The 20,898-nt window shown below is 44.9% G+C and overlaps 1 non-coding gene across 1 annotated transcript; it reads left to right on the top strand.

Moving 5' to 3' along the window:
• The first annotated feature begins 18,424 nt into the window (after window positions 1–18,424).
• On the top strand, window positions 18,425–18,499 carry Trnat-ugu (transfer RNA threonine (anticodon UGU)). Its single transcript has one exon. It is a non-coding gene; the product is annotated as a tRNA-Thr (tRNA).
• The last annotated feature ends 2,399 nt before the right edge of the window (window positions 18,500–20,898 follow it).

Below are 20,898 nucleotides of genomic sequence, written 5' to 3' on the forward strand. Positions count from 1 at the left end.
ACAACTATGTGAAACTTTCGGTGAAGTCCTTCTTTGGAGCGTTGCTTAATGCGCGCCTAACAATGGCTTCAATGACGATTATGTCGTCACAGCATTGACCCTTCACGCGAATATCTACAATCTGTCGTTTTGTGGTGGGTTCGTATTGATAACATGAAGTTTCATTATCCGTGATTATTTTTTCCATAAAAGAACTGCCCGCGAATTTGATGTTTACAGTTCTCAATTCAAGCTGCTACCGTAGTTACTGCGCTGACGTCACTTGTATACCAGAAATAAACGGCGGGGTCAGGGATTTTCCCTGCCTCGTGATGACTGGGTGTTGTGTGCTGTCCTTAGGTTAGTTAGGTTTAAGTAGTTCTAAGTTCTAGGGGACTGATGACCATAGATGTTAAGTCCTATAGTGCTTAGAGCCATTTGAACCATTTTTGAACCAGAAATAAAATCGGTCTCGGAAGATTTGGACGAACAGTGTACAGAAAAATGGGACTTTTGAAACGTTTTAATTAGGTCATATAAAGCAGCTATTACTACTTGTTGCAAAATAATAGCAAGTTCATCAGTCCAAACTGAATTATGTTTTTTAAAAAGAAACAAATACATTCTATAAAATCAAAATTTCAGTACAAGAATTAAATTTATTTACTAACAGTTTCATGAGGCAACTATTTCGCGGAGTTAACTCTTCACTAGAGTATTGATCTTGCTCTTTACTATGGGATACTAATTAACAAGATGATTAAACCTCACGCCAGAGCCTGAAAATAATCTGAAAAGTTCTGAATAAATGAACAATTAAAGTTATCATGGAATAACCTACTTTATTTATGTATTTACTCTGTTAGCGCATGTACAAGTATATGAATGTACGCCCGTCACAAGTAAAAACAATGGAATGCTAAATAAGGTAGAAACATTTAGCTTAAATTTGTTGGTAGTACTGTCAGCTTGTAGTTCTTCTCAAATTAATGACGATTTTTAATGAACTTAAAATTTTACTTCGTAGTTGCTCCACAGCTTCCTTGCAGTCTTCTTTCGCTTTGCTCAACCTGTTGTTTCTTAAACAATTCAATTAACTTTGCTAATCTCTGACAATTTCTGCTACAGTGAATTTTGCTGTCTTTCAGTATAGCTGTAACACTAAGATAGATGTTTAACATTGGGGCCAAGATCTATTACAGGTAAAATGACATGGATTAGTCAGTGTTAAGACACCCACATAAGTTTGCATTCAGTTAATATATGCAATAAAAAGCGAACTTTGTAAATAATGGCCCATGCATTTTTACAGTTAGAAACAATTGTCAGAAGGGGGCAAAGTGAAATACTGCATCCGCGTCGGCAAGTATTGTATAGACATAGCCTAAACGTTTACATGGCTCACAAAAGTCTCTTCTTGCAGTTGACAACTGCCGTGGAGGATAACCACCTCACGCTCTGCAGAGGCACGGCGAGCGCATGTGGGTAGTGTACTTGCCCAACGACCAGTGTTTTGTGTGCCGTAGACATCTGCACATCAGTGGCACTGTTTGCCATGGTGTCAAGAATCCCATAGGGAGTGGACCAACGAGGAATGTGCTCGCTCGCTCTTCTCCGATCAGAGACGTTTCAGTCTGAGTAGTGATTCAGGACACATCCTCATATGGCCAGAGGTGAGAACACGTAATGCACCCAGGAACAGTGTAGAATATGATAGTTTTGGTGGTCCTGGTGTTACGCTGTGAGGAGGCATAATGTTGCATGGGCGTACTGACCTCCACATCTTTAAACAGGGTACACGTATTGGTCAGTCTTTATTGTGACACTGTACTCCCAGGTGCGTCTTTTCTGGGGTGTATTCGGTTCCGACTTTTGTGGATGACACAGCGCAGGTGGAGGAGCTCTTGGGATGAGAATATATTCGGCAAATGGAATGACCTGCCTGTTCCCTAGACTTAAATCCCGTCGAACAGGGGGCTGGATGTGTTGTGTAGACTTATTGCAGCACGTCTATGAGCAGCATTGACCACAAGAACTCTTGCCGACTTTGAGACCAGCATGAGAGCACACTGATGAACGCGCGTTGCCGTCTGTGGTAATCACACACCACATTAAGAACCACCATACCTCGCGGTGACTTCAGCGTAATTATTGTCTTGATCCAAAATGTGCGCGCTTACAGTCTATCCGATGACATATGCGGTTGGATAAAAAGTTTTCTAACAGACAGAGAGCAGTATGCCGTCCTGAATGGGGTGACTTCAACAGAAACAAGTGTATTTTCAGGTGTTCCCCAGGGCAGCGTAATAGGTCCGTTGCTTTTTACGATTTACATAAACGATATGGTTGATAGTATTGACAGCGGAATTAGACTGTTTGCCGATGATGCTGTAGTCTACGGGAAAGTAGTATCGCACGGAAGTTGTGAACAAATCAATGAGGATTTGCAAATGTGTGGTGTAATTACTGGCAGTTACCTCTCAATATTAGTAAGTGTAACCTACTGTGTATAAGAAAGCGAAAATCACCATTAATGTACGAGTACAAAATAAATGCCCAGTCTTTGGAAGCGGTAACATCTGTCAAGTACCTGGGTGTGGCTATTCTAATTGATCTCAAATGGAATGATCAAATTACACATGTAACGAGCAAGGCGAACTCTAAATTGCGGTTTATTGGTAGAATCCTGAAGCGATGCAGTCCTTCAACAGAGGAAATTGCTTACAATACTCTAGTTAGCCCAGTCTTAAAGTATTGTTCGTCTGTATGGGACCTTTATCATATGGGTCTCATTCAAGAGACTGAGAAGGTCGAAAGAAGAGCGGCAAGATTCGTGACTGGTACATTTAGTCATCACGAGAGAGTCGCAAATCTCATTGAAAGTTTGAAGTGAGACACACTTACAGATAGATGACGTGCTAAAAGGAAGAGGCTGCTCACTAAATTCCGAAATCCGATCTTCGCCGAGGATGTAGAGCATATATTATTACCACCAACTTTCAAATCGCGCAATGATCACCATTCAAAGATAAGGGAAATTAGAGCTCGTACTGAGGAGTTCAGGCAGTCGTTTTTCCCTTGCTGGATACGCACGTGGAACAGAGGGGGAGAATTACGACTTTGGCGCGAATTGTGGCCTCCGCCACACATCGCTTGGTGGCTAGCGGAGTTTATATGTAGATGTATATGTAGATCTAAAAGTGTCATTTTTGTTCAACTAATTGTGTATTTTTATGAGTCACTTCTGCAGTATTCGGTAACAGTTCTTTCTGTGTATGGTCCAACTTTCATCAAGCTATGTCACCTGACTGCGGCACATCAGGCAAAAATTACTTTCATCCTTTAGTTTTGTACACAGTGTACTACATTTTAGTCTCGTCATCAGCACAAGATGTGTACTGTCTATTGGTTAGCAACCGATTGGTACCTTGTTGGCAGCTAGTTATCAACCTTAAATGTCTACAGCTGTCAGATAGTAAAAAGCGTGTTATTCGTGCAACAGCGAATTCTTGAACAGGTATAAAACGTTGCTGATGATAATATTGCAACTAACAACTACAGACAGCAATAATGGTCATCTGTCACGTCAGGACAAGTACTGAGGAAGGCAAGAAAGTTGAAATAAGCTTATAAACTAAAATAAAATATCAAGCAGCATAATGTTTTTCAGTTCTCTGCATAGTTATAATAATGATGATTATAAATTATTATAGTTGGATACACAAGGATATATTACAATGTGGAAATTACATTACATAACAGTTTGCAGCATTTGCTGATATGCTTGCACGCGATGGCTTCCCACTATGATTGAAATGTTCCTTTTAGGATAAGTAGGCAAAATTGTTTAATAATATCAATGACCAATAGCTCTAGCTAACTATAGAAGACATTGTATAGAAGTGCTTACCCTTTCTTTTTGGTTGCTTCCTTCTTGACGGCTGCGTTCATTTAGTAATTAATATTAGATATACTAAGGGTGACAAGTATTTATGAGACACGTGGCTGCTTTAGCTCCTTATACCCGACACAGACTATTTCAAGTAATGTTTGTTATTGCTACCGCACACACTAGACTCGGAAGCATTCTCAGACGAGATCCTGACTCGTTTCTAAAATATTTTAGAAGGTAATCGACTCTCCAATCATTTGTGGACTCTTTCAGTGCAATCCGTCAGTTTTGCATGCAGTACACGACCACCATAAGTCACTAGTGACTCACTAGTTACGCGTAGCACATAACAGAGACGGGTTTCTCTGCAGAACATGAAGTTTTCAGTGAGTACTAAAATTTTCTTTCCACACCATGTCCAAGAAGAATTCGAAATAAGACATATCACAACATGATTCTTTTCGAAATTGTATATAATTACTAGGCACAATCGTGAGTACTTTAATTCGATATCACAACACTACGAAGTGTCATGTCAACTAGTATCTGACGGTTAGAGATAGTTGTCAAGGGCTCATCCAGGAATGAGCGTTATACGAATGCCATTTTTGCGATGTCACGTGTCTCACTGTACTGGGAGGAACAATAACCAGAGGGAATGGAACTGTGTGCTTTATTACGGACTGACAAATAAAACAAAAGAAACGGTGACAAGTTCTCATTGATAGCAAGCTCCCTGAAAAGCATCACATTGTAAGCTCATGAATCGTTACACAAGGGAAGCTGGGCTTTAGAGCTGAACGACTTTCTCGACATTAACTATCGGAGCGTATCGGCATTAACAGCGAAACCTGACACTGGTGAAAGTATGCGACTTTATAAGCGATACATCCCAGTAAATATGGCTCCACTACCGAGCCGTTTGCAAGATGGTTGTGAACGACCGGTCGTGAACCGTCTCTCAGTTCACTATTGCATGCTGTCTTATAGTTGGCCAAAATATATTTGAAATGCAGACTTTTAGATTAAGTCCCTATCTACTCTGAGAAGATAAAATTCATGGGATAGTGGTATGCACATAAACAGATGGCGCTAGTATCGCGTACAAAAGGTATAAAAGGGCAGTGCATTTGCCGAGCTGTCGTTTGAATTCAGGTAACTCACGTGAAAAGATTTCCGACGTGGTTAAGGCTGCACTACGGGAATTAACAGACATTAACGCACGGGATATTGCATTTCGGAAATCGTTAGTGAATTCAATATTTCGAGATCCACAGTGTCAAGAGTGTGTCGAGAATACCAAATTTATACCAAATTTCAGGCATTACCTCTCACCACCGACAACGCAGTGGCCGACGGACTTCACTTAACGACAGAGAGCGTCGGAGTTTGGGTTTAGTTGTAAGTCCTAACAGACAAGCAACACTGCAGAGAATATCCCCGGAAGTCAATGTCGGACGTACGACGGACGTATCCGTTAAGACAGTGGAGCGAAATCTGGCGCCAATAGGCTATGGCAGTAGACGACCGACGCGAATGCCTTTGTTGACAGTATGACATCGCCTGCAGCGCCTCCCCTAGGTTCGTGACCATTCCGATTGGACCCTAGGCGGCTGGAAAACCATGGCTTCGTCAAAACTGTTGATAGGATTCCAGTGCGGCAAAAACCCCACAAAGCCATGGACGCAAGTTGTTTGCTGGTGGCTCCATAAAGCTGTGGGCTGTCTTTACATAACACGGACTGGGGTCCGACTGAATTGTTCATTGACTGGAAATGGTTATGTTCGGCTATTTGTAGACCATTTGCAGGTATTCGTGGACTTCATGCTCCTAAACAACGATGGAATTTATATGGATGGCAGTGCACTGTGTCACTGGCCACAATTGTCGTGGACAGTTCGAGCTAATGATTTGGCCGGTCAGATCGACCGGCATGAATAACAGCGATCATTTATGGAACGTAATCGAGTGGTCAGTTCGTGCACAATATTCTGCACCGGCAACACTTTTGCAATTATGTGTGGCTACAGAGGAGTTATCATAATGTCTATTGCTGATGATTATTGATTTCATCAATTTCTGTAAATAAGTGATTTTATAATATACCATGTTCCTTTTTTGATTAATGTTGGATAGTAGTAAAGTATCTGTCAATTTTTAAACATTTGATAGTCACTTCTGCGGCTTTGATAATTTTTTTAAAATTCCTGTAAAAGTTTAAAATGCCGACCGATGTATCGAAATTTTGTCTCGATGATATCTATGTGTTTTGTAAATATCGATACAGTACGTATAGATATTTTTAAAAAAACTTGCACTGCCGAAATGGCGACCCAGGTCAGTGCACAGTGGCCGTGACTTCTGCGCTGAACGTACACTCCCGGGAATCGACGTCCGTCGGGAGCGACAGGCTGCATTGCGTGTTGCCTACCCTGCAGCGTAACGCTGCGTACCAGGCTCCGCCGACGGGGCTTTGGGAGCACGGCGGGTGAGCCATAAGTTTCACCAACGTATCCTCGACCTCCTCAGTTCGAAAAGTCTTTAAGACTCAGCCTCCGAGGCACTTAAGCTATCACAGCAGCAGACGCTGTAGGTTACATGACACACACCACAATGAACTCGGCTTTAATTTCAAATATTCCTCGAAAACCTAAGAAAACGCCCTTGCTCATTGTAGCGATAATATAGAAGTATTTCACATACTCCAATACTCAACGAGTAGTCGTGTGACTATGAGGCTTGTGCAGCTATTCGACAGACCGTCACACGGCATATCTTGTGGCCCAGTCATGATTTCTCAAATCAAATGACTTTATTTGCACCCGTGGTCTAGGGGTAGCGTCTTTGATTCATAATGAAAACGTCTCCGGTCCCGGGTTCGAATCCCGCCGCTGCTTAAATTTTGATTCACAATCAGCATTGGCGTCTGAAGACTTCCGGCTTAAGAAGTCACCCTCATTCTGCCAACGGCCTTGTGAAAGAGTGCGGAGGAGCGGACAGAGGTTCAGAACACACTCTTGTCCTAGAGGTGGGAAACTACCCCTAAAAGCGGAAGAATCCTAAATGATCAACGGCATCACGATGCAGTAGGCAATGGAAACCACTGCATTATAGACACGTAACGTGTAGCTACAGGACGTGTGGCCTGTAAATGAAGAAGTGTCATGATGATCTCTCCATTGGCAAAAAATTCCGAAATAGTCCCCCATTCGGATCTCCGAGAGGGAACTGCCAAGGCGGAGGTTACCATGAGAAAAAGACTGAATAATCAACGAAAGGATAACGTTCTGCTAGTCGGGGCCTGGAATGTCAGAAGCTTGAACGTGGTAGGGAAACTAGAAAATCTGAAAAGGTAAATGTAAAGGATCAATCTAGATACAGTAGGGTTCAGTGAAGTGAAGTGGAGAGAAGACAAGGATTTCTGGTCAGATGAGAATAGGGTAATATCAACAGCAGCAGAAAACGGTATAGCGGGAGTAGGATTCGTTATGAATAGGAAGTTAGAGCAGAGAGTGTGTTACTGTGAACAGCTCAGTGGCAGGGTCGTTCTTATCAGAATCGGCAGCAAACCAACACTTACAACGATAGTTCAGGTAAACATGCCGACGTCACAAGCTGAAGATGAAGAGATAGAGAAATGTATGATGATATTGAAAGAGTAATACAGTATGTAAAGGGGGATGAAAATTTAATAGTCATAGGGTCTGGAATGCAGTTGTAGGGGAAGGAGTAGAAGAAAAGGTTACAGGAGAATATGGGCTTGGGACAAGGAATGAGAGAGAAGAAAGACTAAGTTCTGTAACAAGTTTCAGCTAGTAATAGTGAATACACCGTTCAAGAATCACAAGAGGAGGAAGTATACCTGGAAAAGGTCGCATGATATGCGAAAACTTCAGTCGGATTACATCATGGTCAGACAGAGATTCCGAAATCAGATACTGGATTGTAAGGTGTACCCAGGAACAGATATAGACTCAGATTACAAGATAGTAGTGATGAAGAGTAGGCTGAAGTTTAAGACATTAGTCAGGAAGAATCAATACGCAAAGAAGTGGGATACGGAAGTACTAACGCTATAGATATGGCAATAAGGAATAGCTCAGTAGGCAATACAGCTGAAAAGGAATGGACATCTCTAAAAAGGGGCATCACAGAAGTTGGGAAGGAAAGCACAGGTAAAGAAGGTAAATGCGAAGGAACCATGGGTAACAGAAGATATACTTCAACTGATCGACGAAAGGAAGAAGTACAAATATGTTCCGGGAAACTCAGGAATACAGAAATAAAAGTCGCTGAGAAATGAAACAAATAGGAAGTGCAGGGAAGCTAAGACGAAGTGACTGCAGGAAAAATGTGAAGACATCGAAAAAGAAATGACTGTCGGAAGGACAGACTCATCATACAGGAAAGTCAAAACAACTTTCGGTGACATTAAAAGCAAGGGTGATAACATTAAGAGTACAACGGGAATTCCACTGTTAAATGCAGAGGAGAGAGCGGATAGATGGAAAGAATACATTGAATGCCTCTATAAGGGGGAAGATTTGTCTGATGTGATAGAAGAAGAAACAGGAATCGATTGAGAAGAGATAGGGAATCCAGTATTAGAATTTAAAACAGTTTTGGAGGAATTAAGATCAAATAAGATAGAAGGGACAGATAACATTCCTTCAGAATTTCTAAAATCATTGAGGAAAGGGACAACAAAACAACTATTCACGTTGGTGTGTAGAATGAGTCTGGTGACATACCATCTGACTTTGGGAAAAGCATCATCCATACAATTCCGAAGACAGCAAGAGCTGACATGTGTGAGAATTAACACACAATCAGCTTAACAGCTCATGCATCCGATTTGCTTACAAGAATAATATACAGAAGAGTGGAAAAAATTGAGGATGCGTTAGATGGCGATCATATTGGCTATAGGAAAGGTAAAGGCACGAGAGAGGCATTCTAACGTTGCGGTTAATAATGGAAGCAAGACTAAAGAAAAAGCAAGACCGTTCATAGCATTTGTCGACCTGGAGAAAGCGTTCGGCAATGTGAAATGGTGCAAGATGTTCGAAATTATGAAAAGGTAGGGGTAAGCTATAGGGAGAGAAGTGTCATATACAATATGTACAACAGCCAAGAGGGAATAATAAGAGTGGACCACCAAGAACGAAGTGCTCGTATTAAAAAGGGTGTAAGACAAGGAAGTAGCCTTTCACCCCTACTGTTCAATCTGTACATCGAGGCAGCAATAATGGAAATGAAAGAAAGGTTCAGGAGTGGAATTAAAATTCAAGGTGAAAGGATATCAATGATACAATTCGCTGATGACATAGCTATCTTGAGTGAAAGTGAAGAAGAATTAAATGATCAGCTGAATAGAATGTACAGTCTTAAGGGTACAGAGTATGGATTGAGAGTAAATCGAAGAAAGACGAAGGTAATGAAAAGTAGTAGAAATGAGAACAGCTAGAAACTTAACATCAGGATTAGTGGTCACGAAGTAGGTGAAGTTAAGGATTTATGCAACCTAGACAGCAAAACAACCAATGACGGTCGGAGCAAGGAGGACATCGAAAACAGACTATGAGTGGCAAAAAGTGCATTCCTGGCCAAGAGAAGTCTACTAATATCAATTATCGGCCTTAATTTGAGGACGAAATTTCTGAGAACGTACGTCTGAAGTACAGCATTGTATGGTAGTGAAACATGGACTGTTGGAAAATTTGAACAGAAGAGAATCGAAGCATTTGATATGTTGTGCTACAGACGAATGTTGAAAATTAGGTGGACTGATAAGGTAAGGAATGAGGAGGTTCTGCGCAGAATCGGAAAGGAGATGAACATGTGGAAAACACTGATACTGAGAAGGAACAGGAAGATAGGACATCTGGTAAGATATGAGGGAATGATTTCCATGGTACTAGAGGGAGCTGCAGAGGGTAAAAACTGTAGAGGAAGACAGGAGATTGGAATACATCCAGCAAATAATTGAGGACGTCGTTTGTAAGTGCTACTCTGAGATGAAGAGGTTCACATTCGTGATGGGCCGCATCACACCAGTCAGAAGACTGATGACAAAAGGAACAACAATTTGACCTCACTATATAAGCTGACGCTGTTCCAGTTCCAGATCGCGACCTTATTGCTGTTCAAGGGGGGTTACATGCACTACCTAAGCAGTAGCCTACTATGCTAGTTACTAGTCTAAAATGACATGATGACGACAAATTGTAATTTTCGATTCTTTTGGCATTCATATTTTGCCTTTTGATCTCTTTTCATTTTCTTTCTGTTTACATACAGATTTTCAACTCTGCATATTTTGCAATTAAATATTATTTGCACTCGATTTCGAAGTCTTTTATGACTTCATCTACATTTGTTGCCATGAAATGCATTAGAGGATGCTGCGGTACAGTAGCAACACACGTTTACGTATGTACTTCATTTGATCAGTTATTCTTACATTCTAGGGGATGGATAACAACAGGCTTCGAATGGAATGCATATAAAATATACAATGAACACAGCTGTGTGGAAAATTAGTAAGAAAATCGCTTGTATGTTCGAAAACATCCATACTCCGCAAGCCACCTGACAGTGTGTGGCGGAGGGTACCCTGAGTACCTCTATCGGTTCTTTCTTCTATTCCAGTCTCGTATTGTTCGTGGAAAGAAGGATTGTCGGTATGCTTCTGCGTGGGCTCTAATCTCTCTGATTTTATCCTCATGGTCTTTTCGCGAGATATACGTAGGAGGGAGCAATATAATGCTCGACTCCTCGGTGAAGGTATGTTCTCGAAACCTTAACAAAAGCCCGTACTGAGCTACTGAGCGTCTCTCCTGCAGAGTCTTCCACTGGAGTTCATCTATCATCTCCGTAACGCTTTCGCGATTACTAAATGATCCTGTAACGAAGTGCGCTGCTCTCCGTTGGATCTTCTCTATCTCTTCTATCAACCCTATCTGGTACGGATCCCACACTGCTGAGCAGTATTCAAGCAGTGGGCGAACAAGCGTACTGTAACCTACTTCATTTGTTTTCGGATTGCATTTCCTTAGGATTATTCCAACGAATCTCAGTCTGGCATCCGCTTTACCGACGATCAACTTTATATGATCATTCCATTTTAAATCACTCCTAATGCGTACTCCAGATAATTTATGGAATTAACTACTTCCAAATGCTGACCTGCTATTTTGTAGCTAAATGATAAGGGATCGATATTTCTATGTATTCGCAGCACATTACACTTGTCTATATTGAGATTCAATTGCCATTCCCTGCACCATGCGTCAATTCGCTGCAGATCCTCCTGCATTTCAGTACAATTTTCCATTGTTACAACCTCTCGATACACCACAGCATCATCTGCAAAAAGCCTCAGTGAACTTCCGATGTCATCCACAAGGTCATTTATGTACATTGTGAATAGCAACGGTCCTATGACACTCCCCTACGGCACACCTGAAATCACTCTTACTTCGGAAGACTTCTCTCCATTGAGAATGACATGCTGCGTTCTGTTATCTAGGAACTCTTCAATCCAATCACACAATTGGTCTGATAGTCCATATGCTCTTACTTTGTTCATTAAACGACTGTGGGGAACTGTATCGAACGCCTTTCGGAAGTCAAGAAACACGGCATCTACCTGTGAACCCGTGTCTGTGGCCCTCTGAGTCTCGTGGACGAATAGCGCGAGCTGGGTTTCACACGACCGTCTTTTTCGAAACCCATGCTGATTCCTACAGAGTAGATTTCTAGTCTCCAGAAAAGTCATTATACTCGAACATAATACGTGTTCCAAAATTCTACAACTGATCGACTGTTCGACGTCCCTTCTTGAAAACGGGGATGACCTGTGCCCTTTTCCAATCCTTTGGAACGCTACGCTCTTCTAGAGACCTACGGTACACCGCTGCAAGAAGGGGGGGCAAGTTCCTTCGCGTACTCTGTGTAAAATCAAACTGGTATCCCATCAGGTACAGCGGCCTCTCCTATTTTGAGCGATTTTAATTGATTCTCTATTCCTCTGTCGTCTATTTCGATATCTACCATTTTGTCATCTGTGCGACAATATAGAGAAGGAGCTACAGTGCAGTCTTCCTCTGTGAAACAGCTTTGGAAAAAGACATTTAGTATTTCGACCTTTAGTCTGTTATCCTCTGTTTCAGTACCATTTTGGTCACAGAGTGTCTGGACATTTTGTTTTGATCCACCTACCGCTTTGACATGAGACCAAAATTTCTTAAGATTTTTTGCCAAGTCAGTACATAGAACTTTACTTTCGAATTCACTGAACGACTCTCGCATAGCCCTCCTCACTCTACATTTCGCTTAGTGTAATTTTTGTTTGTCTGCAAGGCTTTGGCTATGTTTATGTTTGCTGTGAAGTTCCCTTTGCTTCCGCAGCAGTTTTCTAACTCGGTTGTTGTACCACGGTGGCTCTTTTCTATCTCTTACGATCTTGCTTGGCACATACTCATCTAACGCATATTGTACGATGGTTTTGAACTTTGTCCACTGATCCTCAACACTATCTGTACTTGAGACAAAACTTTTGTGTTGAGCCGTCAGGTACTCTGTAATCTGCTTTTTGTCACTTTTGCTAAACAGAAAAATCTTCCTACCTTTTTTAATATTTCTATTTACGGCTGAAATCATCGATGCCGTAACCGCTTTGTGATCGCTGATTCCCTGTTCTGCGATAACTGTTTCAAATAGTTCGGGTCTGTTTGTCACCAGAAGGTCTAATATGTTATCGCCACGAGTCGGTTCTCTGTTTAACTGCTCAAGGTAGTTTTCAGATAAAGCACTTAAAAAAATTTCACTGGATTCTTTGTCCCTGCCACCCGTTATGAACGTTTGAGTCTCCCAGTCTACACTCCTGGAAATTGAAATAAGAACACCGTGAATTCATTGTCCCAGGAAGGGGAAACTTTATTGACACATTCCTGGGGTCAGATACATCACATGATCACAATGACAGAACCACAGGCACATAGACACAGGCAACAGAGCATGCACAATGTCGGCACTAGTACAGTGTATATCCACCTTTCGCAGCAATGCAGGCTGCTATTCTCCCATGGAGACGATCGTAGAGATGCTGGATGTAGTCCTGTGGAACGGCTTGCCATGCCATTTCCACCTGGCGCCTCAGTTGGACCAGCGTTCGTGCTGGACGTGCAGACCGCGTGAGACGACGCTTCATCCAGTCCCAAACATGCTCAATGGGGGACAGATCCGGAGATCTTGCTGGCCAGGGTAGTTGACTTACACCTTCTAGAGCACGTTGGGTGGCACGGGATACATGCGGACGTGCATTGTCCTGTTGGAACAGCAAGTTCCCTTGCCGGTCTAGGAATTGTAGAACGATGGGTTCGATGACGGTTTGGATGTACCGTGCACTATTCAGTGTCCCCTCGACGATCACCAGTGGTGTACGGCCAGTGTAGGAGATCGCTCCCCACACCATGATGCCGGGTGTTGGCCCTGTGTGCCTCGGTCGTATGCAGTCCTGATTGTGGCGCTCACCTGCACGGCGCCAAACACGCATACGACCATCATGGGCACCAAGGCAGAAGCGACTCTCATCGCTGAAGACGACACGTCTCCATTCGTCCCTCCATTCACGCCTGTCGCGACACCACTGGAGGCGGGCTGCACGATGTTGGGGCGTGAGCGGAAGACGGCCTAACGGTGTGCGGGACCGTAGCCCAGCTTCATGGAAACGGTTGCGAATGGTCCTCGCCGATACCCCAGGAGCAACAGTGTCCCTAATTTGCTGGGAAGTGGCGGTGCGGTCCCCTACGGCACTGCGTAGGATCCTACGGTCTTGGCGTGCATCCGTGCGTCGCTGCGGTCCGGTCCCAGGTCGACGGGCACGTGCACCTTCCGCCGACCACTGGCGACAACATCGATGTACTGTGGAGACCTCACGCCCCACGTGTTGAGCAATTCGGCGGTACGTCCACCCGGCCTCCTGCATGCCCACTATACGCCCTCGCTCAAAGTCCGTCAACTGCACATACGGTTCACGTCCACGCTGTCGCGGCGTGCTACCAGTGTTAAAGACTGCGATGGAGCTCCGTATGCCACGGCAAACTGGCTGACACTGACGGCGGCGGTGCACAAATGCTGCGCAGCTAGCGCCATTCGACGGCCAACACCGCGGCTCCTGGTGTGTCCGCTGTGCCGTGCGTGTGATCATTGCTTGTACAGCCCTCTCGCAGTGTCCGGAGCAAGTATGGTGGATCTGACACACCGGTGTCAATGTGTTCTTTTTTTCCATTTCCAGGAGTGTATATCCGGCAAATTAAATTCTCCACCCAGAACTATAACATGGTGGGGAAATCTACTCGAAATATTTTCCAAATTATCCTTCAGGTGCTCAGCCACAACAGCTGCTGAGCCAGGGGGCCTATAGAGACATCCAATTACCATGTCTGAGCCTGCTTTAACCGTGACCTTCACCCAAATTATTTCACATTTCGGATCTCCGTCAATTTCCTTCGATACTATTGCACTTCTTATCGGTATAAACATGCCTCCCCCTTCACTGTCCAGCCTATCTCTGCGGTATACATTCCAATCTGGGTTTAGGATTTCATTACTGTTTACGTGTGGTTTCAGGCAACTTTCTGTCCCTAGTACTATATGGGCGTTGTGACCGTTTACTAATGAGAGCAGTTCTGGGACCTTTCTATAGACGCTCCTGCAGTTTACTATTGGCACATTAGTATTGTTATTCTCTGTTGCATTTTGCCTACTCCTACCTTGCCGCGTCTCGAGGCGTCTTGTCGGGCCTAGGGAGGAATTATCTAACCTAAAAAACCCACATGTGCACTCCACACGTACTCCGCTACCCTTGTAGCCGCTTCCGGCGTGTAGTGCACGCCTGACCTATTCAGGGGGACCCTACATTTCTCCACCCGATAGCGGAGGTCGAGAAATTTGCACCCCAGATCTCCGCAGAATCGTCTGAGCCTCTGATTTAAGCCTTCCACTAAGCTCCAAACCAGAGGACCACGATCGGTTCTGGGAACGATACTACAAATAGTTAGCTCTGATTCCACCCCGCGAGCGAGGCTTTCCGCCTTCACCAATTCCGCCAACCACCTGTACGAACTGAGGATGACCTCTGAACCCAGACGGCAGGAGTCATTGGTGCCGACATGAGCAACAATTTGCAGTCGGGTGCACCCAGTGCTCTATATCGCCGCCGGCAGGGCTTCCTCCACGTCTCGGATGAGACCCCCCGGCAAGCAGACAGAGTGAACACTGGCCTTCTTCCCCGACCTTTCCGCTATTTCCCTAAGGGGCTCCATCACCCGCCTAACGTTGGAGCTCCCAATAACTAATAAACCCCTCCCCCCGTGTGCCTGCTCGGACCTCGCTGAAGGAGCGGCCACATGTCCACTCACAGGCAGAGCGGGCGATGTCACACGGCCAGCCTCCACATTTACCCTCCGCCTCGTGCGCCGCGACCTGCCGCTGAACCCGCCACTCCCCTTGGGGGGAGGGTGGCCCAACCGCGCCCGCTACCCGCGAAGATGTCTCGACAGCAGGGACAGCATGTAACACCTGGGGTGTACCATGCGACGCACCAGACTCCCCACTGCTGCTACACTCCGAGGCAGCAGCCTGAAGACGGCTGACCGCGGCCATCAACACGTTCAGCTGTTGGCGAACAGTGGGCAGCTCCTCCTGCGTCGGTACACAGCAGTCACACATCCTATCCATCCTAAGAAATCAATTTACTGTAGAAAATCAACTTTTAACCAGACTGCTAATTCACTAAAGGCGGCTGATTGTTGACTAAACTGCGGTTGCTAGCCACTTCTTGTAGAAAACAATGAAAATAGCACTACCTGTCTCTGGACTTGGGATAGGAATTCAAGTTCAGGAAGAAGAAATAAAAACTTTGAGGTTTGTAGATGACAATGCAATATTGTCAGAGACATTAAAGCACTTGGAACAGCAGTTTAACGGAATTGGCGGTGTCTTGAATGAAGGACATAAGATAATCACCAACAAAAGCAGAAGAAGGATTATGGAATGTGGTTAAATCAGGCGATGCTGAGGGTATTATTTTAGAAAATGAGATACTTAAAGTAATAGATGAGTTTTGCTATTTTGGCAGCAAAAGAACTGATGATGACCGAAGTATATAGGTTATAAAATGTAGACTGTCAGCGCAAGAAAAGCGTTTCTGAAGAAGAGAACTTCTTTAACATCGAACGTAGACTTCAGTGTTAGGAAATCTTTCCTGAAGGTGTTTGGAGTGTAGCCATGTGTGGAAGTGAAACAGGGACGATGAACCGTTTAGACAAGAACAGAATATAAACTTTCGAAACGTAATGCAACAGAAAAATGCTGAAAATTAGATGAGTAGATCACGTGGTATCTAATAAAGAGGTCGTAAATAGAGTTGGGGAGACAAGAAATTTGTGGCACAACTTGAGTAAAAGAAGGGATCGGATGGTAAGTCATCTTCTGAGACGTCAAGGAAACAGCAATTTAGTACTGGAGAGAATTGAGTGGGAGGGGGAGGGGGGGGTTGTGGAGAGATAAAAATCGTAGGGAGACCCGGAGATGAATAAAGCAAGCAGGTTGCGGTACTTAGGTGGAGATGAAGAGGCCTGGACAGGATGGAGTAGAACGGAAAGGTGCATAAACCAGGACGACTGTGGTTGAGGTCCCTGCCCGACGTCCCCCCTGTCACCGTCCCGGACGGAAGTCGTGTTCTCTGTACCCATCTGTCTGCGGTCTAGTGTTATCTCACGTAAAAGTGTGAAATGTCTGCGAACGTTTTCTGAATGCATGATGATGGTATCTGTTCTTTCGGACATGACCATGCAGCTCTCTTAGAATGAAATGATAATTAAATCACGACCCTAAGCTGTCGACAGGTGTTGATATACATCAACGGGGCAGTTGAAAATGTGTGCCCCGACGGGGACTCGAACCCGGGATCTCCTGCTTACATGTGTTCTCGGTGGCTCAGATGGATAGAGTGTCTGCCATGTAAGCAGGAGATCCCGGGTTCGAGTCCCAGTCGGGGCACACTTTTTCAACTTCCCTGTTGATGTATATCAACACCTGTCGACAACTAAGGATCTTGATTTAGTTTTCTGAATAAGACGGGTCGTGGGTACCAGCCTGATAGTCACGTAGTTGAATGTGGGAAGCTGCATGAAAATCGCATCCAGGCTGATCGGCACGCCGGATCTTGTCATTAATCAGCAAGGCGTATACGATCCGGGGATGGAGCACCTACTCGAAACTCAGAAATGGGGTGATAATGCGTGCGGATACCCGGAAGGGTACCATTTTACTATTAAATGAAATGATAATTAAATGGACACAATAGCTACAAACAGGCGTTGATGTACTTCATTGGGGACATGTTGAAAATGTGTGCCGCGACCGGGACTCGAACCCGGGATCTCCTGCTTACATGGTAGACGCTCTATCCATCTGAGCCACCGCGGGCACAAATGATAGTGCGTCTGCAGGGACTTATCCCTAGCACGCTCCCCGTGAGATCCACATTCCCAACATGTCCACACCACTACATTCGTAGTGCGCCTAATAGATGTTTGCCCATCATACACATTACTCGTGGCAGATTAATCTACCAAGTCCCGTACGAGTTCGGGCATAGCGTGTGCGTTCGCACAAGAAGGTCAATGGCCGGGATGCCGTATTTTAACTATATATGACGGTAGTATCTTTTCCTGAAAGAACAGTTACCGTGGATGACCATGCAGCTTTGCTAGAAAATGAAATGACAATTAAATGGACACCCTAGCTACAAACAGGCGTTGATGTACTTCATTGGGGACATGTTGAAAATGTGTGCCCCGATCGGGACTCGAACCCGGGATCTCCTGCTTACACGGCAGACGCTCTATCCATCTGAGCCACCGCGGACACAGATGAAATTGCGTCTGCAGGGACTTATCCCTAGCACGCTCCCCGTGAGATCCACATTCCCAACATATCTACACCACTACATTCGTAGTGCGCCTAATAGATGTTTGCCCATCATACTCATTACTCGTGGCAGATTAATCTACCAAGTCCCGTACGAGTTCGTGCATAGCGTGTGCGTTCGCACAAGAAGGTCAATGGCCGGGATGCCATATTTTAACTATATATGACGGTAGTATCTTTTCCTGAAAGAACAGTTACCGTCGATGATGGACACCCTAGCTACAAACAGGCATTGATGTACTTCATTTAATTATCATTTCATTTTCTAGCAAAGCTGCATGGTCATCCACGGTAACTGTTCTTTCAGGAAATGATACTACCGTCATATATAAATTTAAAATATGGCTTCCCGGCCATTGACCTTCTTGTGCGAACGCACACGCTACGCCCGAACTCGTACGGGACTTGGTAGATTAATCTGCCACGAGTAATGAGTATGATGGGCAAACTCTATTAGGCGCACTACGAATGTAGTGGTGTGGACATGTTGGGAATGTGGATCTCACGGGGAGCGTGCTAGGGATAAGTCCCTGCAGACGCACTATCATTTGTGCCCGCGGTGGCTCAGATGGATAGAGCGTCTGCCATGTAAGCAGGAGATCCCGGGTTCGAGTCCCGGTCGGGGCACACATTTTCAACATGTCCCCAATGAAGTACATCAACGCCTGTTTGTAGCTAGGGTGTCCTCCATTTGATTATCATTTCATTTTCTAGCAAAGCTGCATGGTCATCCACGATAACTGTTCTTTCAGGAAAAGATACTACCGTCATATATATTTTACTATTAATAATATTTCTTGATATTGCGCTAATTTTGAGATTCATTAATATTACAACTAATAGTCACATAAAGTACAAAGTAATTAAAAACACAACTTAGTAGTACAGCGCATATGGCGTTACGAGACGTCCAGTTCCCACGTCGATTAGCGCGCTTGTGTCTCTGCAACCGTCAGAAGATATCAGCTTTCTAATAGTGCGGTAGTGGCGCGTATCAGGTGTCTCAATCTCGTTTCTTCATTCTTTTGGAATTTTACGAGCCTACTGATTCCTCCTGTGACAAGACAAGTAAGCTAGCTAGTGACACGATCGCCATCCTCTCTGACTGTTACGATTCCGCGGCGAAAAATGAGCTGTGGCAGCGGTCTCCCGTAGGCTTGTCACGCTAGGCGGCCGGTCGCGTACGCAGCCGCGGGCCGCCGAGTTATGGATGTGCTGCGGGCCGGCATCCATCCATATAAGGTGGTCGCGTGACTCTAGTTGTATCTCCCGCATAATGGCGCTATTGAATATGTAGCGTATTTAAATGAGGCGGCATCCCAGCGGCGCGGCCGCCTGGCCCAGTTCGCCGTGACACGCCGCGCCGCGCCGCGCCATGCCGCCCAGGAAGAGTGCTTACCTAGCCGCCGCCGCCGCCGTCTCTTTCCCAGCGCCCACCTGTCTGTCTGTCTGTCTGTCTCTCTCTCTCTCTCTCTCTCTCTCTCCTCTCTGCAGTACCGCAGCCTGTTTCAAAACATCTTCCACGAGTGCAATGCGCTTGCTAAATTTGTCTCAAGCTATCTTCAGCAAAGACGATCTAACGTATCAAGAGCCTTCATTCAAGTCGTTCCACGGCGGTTGAGAAGTTAGCTGCATTCTAATTCGGTCGCAGGTTCGAATACTGCCTCGGGCATGGATGTGTGTGATGTCATTAGGTTAATTAGTTTTAAGTAGTTCTAAGTTCTAGGGGACTGATGACCTCAGCAGTTAAGTCCCATAGTGCTCAGAACCATTTTTTTTTTCGCATTCTAATTCGAGCAGATGAATAAAATCAGCCAAATTTAGATATGGCTGCAATACGCAACAAGAAAAAAGTGCTCGCATAATTACGAGGAACGTACTATTTCCGTAGAAATAAGGACATGATATGTTTCAAGATAGAATAGCCACGCAAGTTTTTACGTGCCTGAGAGCAGCGATCTTTACATCTTGAATAATATTTCCACACAGAGTATAGATTCTAGATTTGAGTGCTGCTGTAATTTTTGGCTGTGTTACTTTCATAATAAGTCTATAAATTACGATAAATATAGTTTCGCGATGTTTATTTACTAACGTAACTCCACATACCTACACACTTCAAAAAACGTTTTCATCACCCCAGTTCCCAGTACCCCTGAAAGACGTTCAAAGTAGATATTGTATCAGACAAAGTGTCTTTGACCAGAGATGTCACTAAATCGGCCCAAAGACGAAACCAAACATGCATGAGCGGCGTCTGTTAGACGGAGGGGGGTCCGACAGCCGATCAGTTCCAGTCATTCCACCAGGAAGGAGGTACACGGCTCGTGTTGCGTGTAGTTCAACCAAGCCTAAACGGTCAATACCGTGGTTCGATCGCGTCCGCTTTGTTACTTTGTGCCAGGGAGGGCGCTCAATAAAGGATGTGTCCAGGCGTCTCGGAGTGAACCAAAGCGATGTTGTTCGGACATGTAGGAGATAGAGAGAGACAGGAACTGTCGAGGGCATCCCTCACTCTGGCCACCCAAGTACTACTACTGCAGTGGATGAGCATTACCTACGGATTATGGATCGGAGGAACCCTGGCAGCAAAGCCACCATGTTGAATAATGCTTTTCGTGCAGCCACAGTACGTCGTGCTACGACTCAAACTCTGCGCAGTAGGCTGCATGATGCGCAACTTCACTCCCGACGTCCATGGCGAGGTCCATTTTTGCAACCACGACACCATGCAGCGTGGTACAGCGTGGGCCCAACAACATGCCGGATGGACCGCTCAGGATTGGCATCACGTTTTCTTCGCCGATAAGTGTCGCATATGCCTTCAACCAGACAGTTGTCGGAGACGTGTTTGGAGGCAACCCGATCAGGCTGAACGCCTTAGACACACTGTCCAGCGAGTGCAGCAACGTGGGGTTTACCTGCTGTTTTAGGGTGGCATTAGGTGGGGCCGACGGACACCGCTGGTGGTCATGGAGGGCGCCGTAACAGCTGTACGATACGTGAATGCCATCCTCCGACCGATA

The sequence above is a fragment of the Schistocerca nitens genome, chromosome 5 (genome assembly GCF_023898315.1).
Source record: "Schistocerca nitens isolate TAMUIC-IGC-003100 chromosome 5, iqSchNite1.1, whole genome shotgun sequence".
In the NCBI taxonomy this organism is placed as follows: Eukaryota; Metazoa; Arthropoda; class Insecta; order Orthoptera; family Acrididae; genus Schistocerca; species Schistocerca nitens.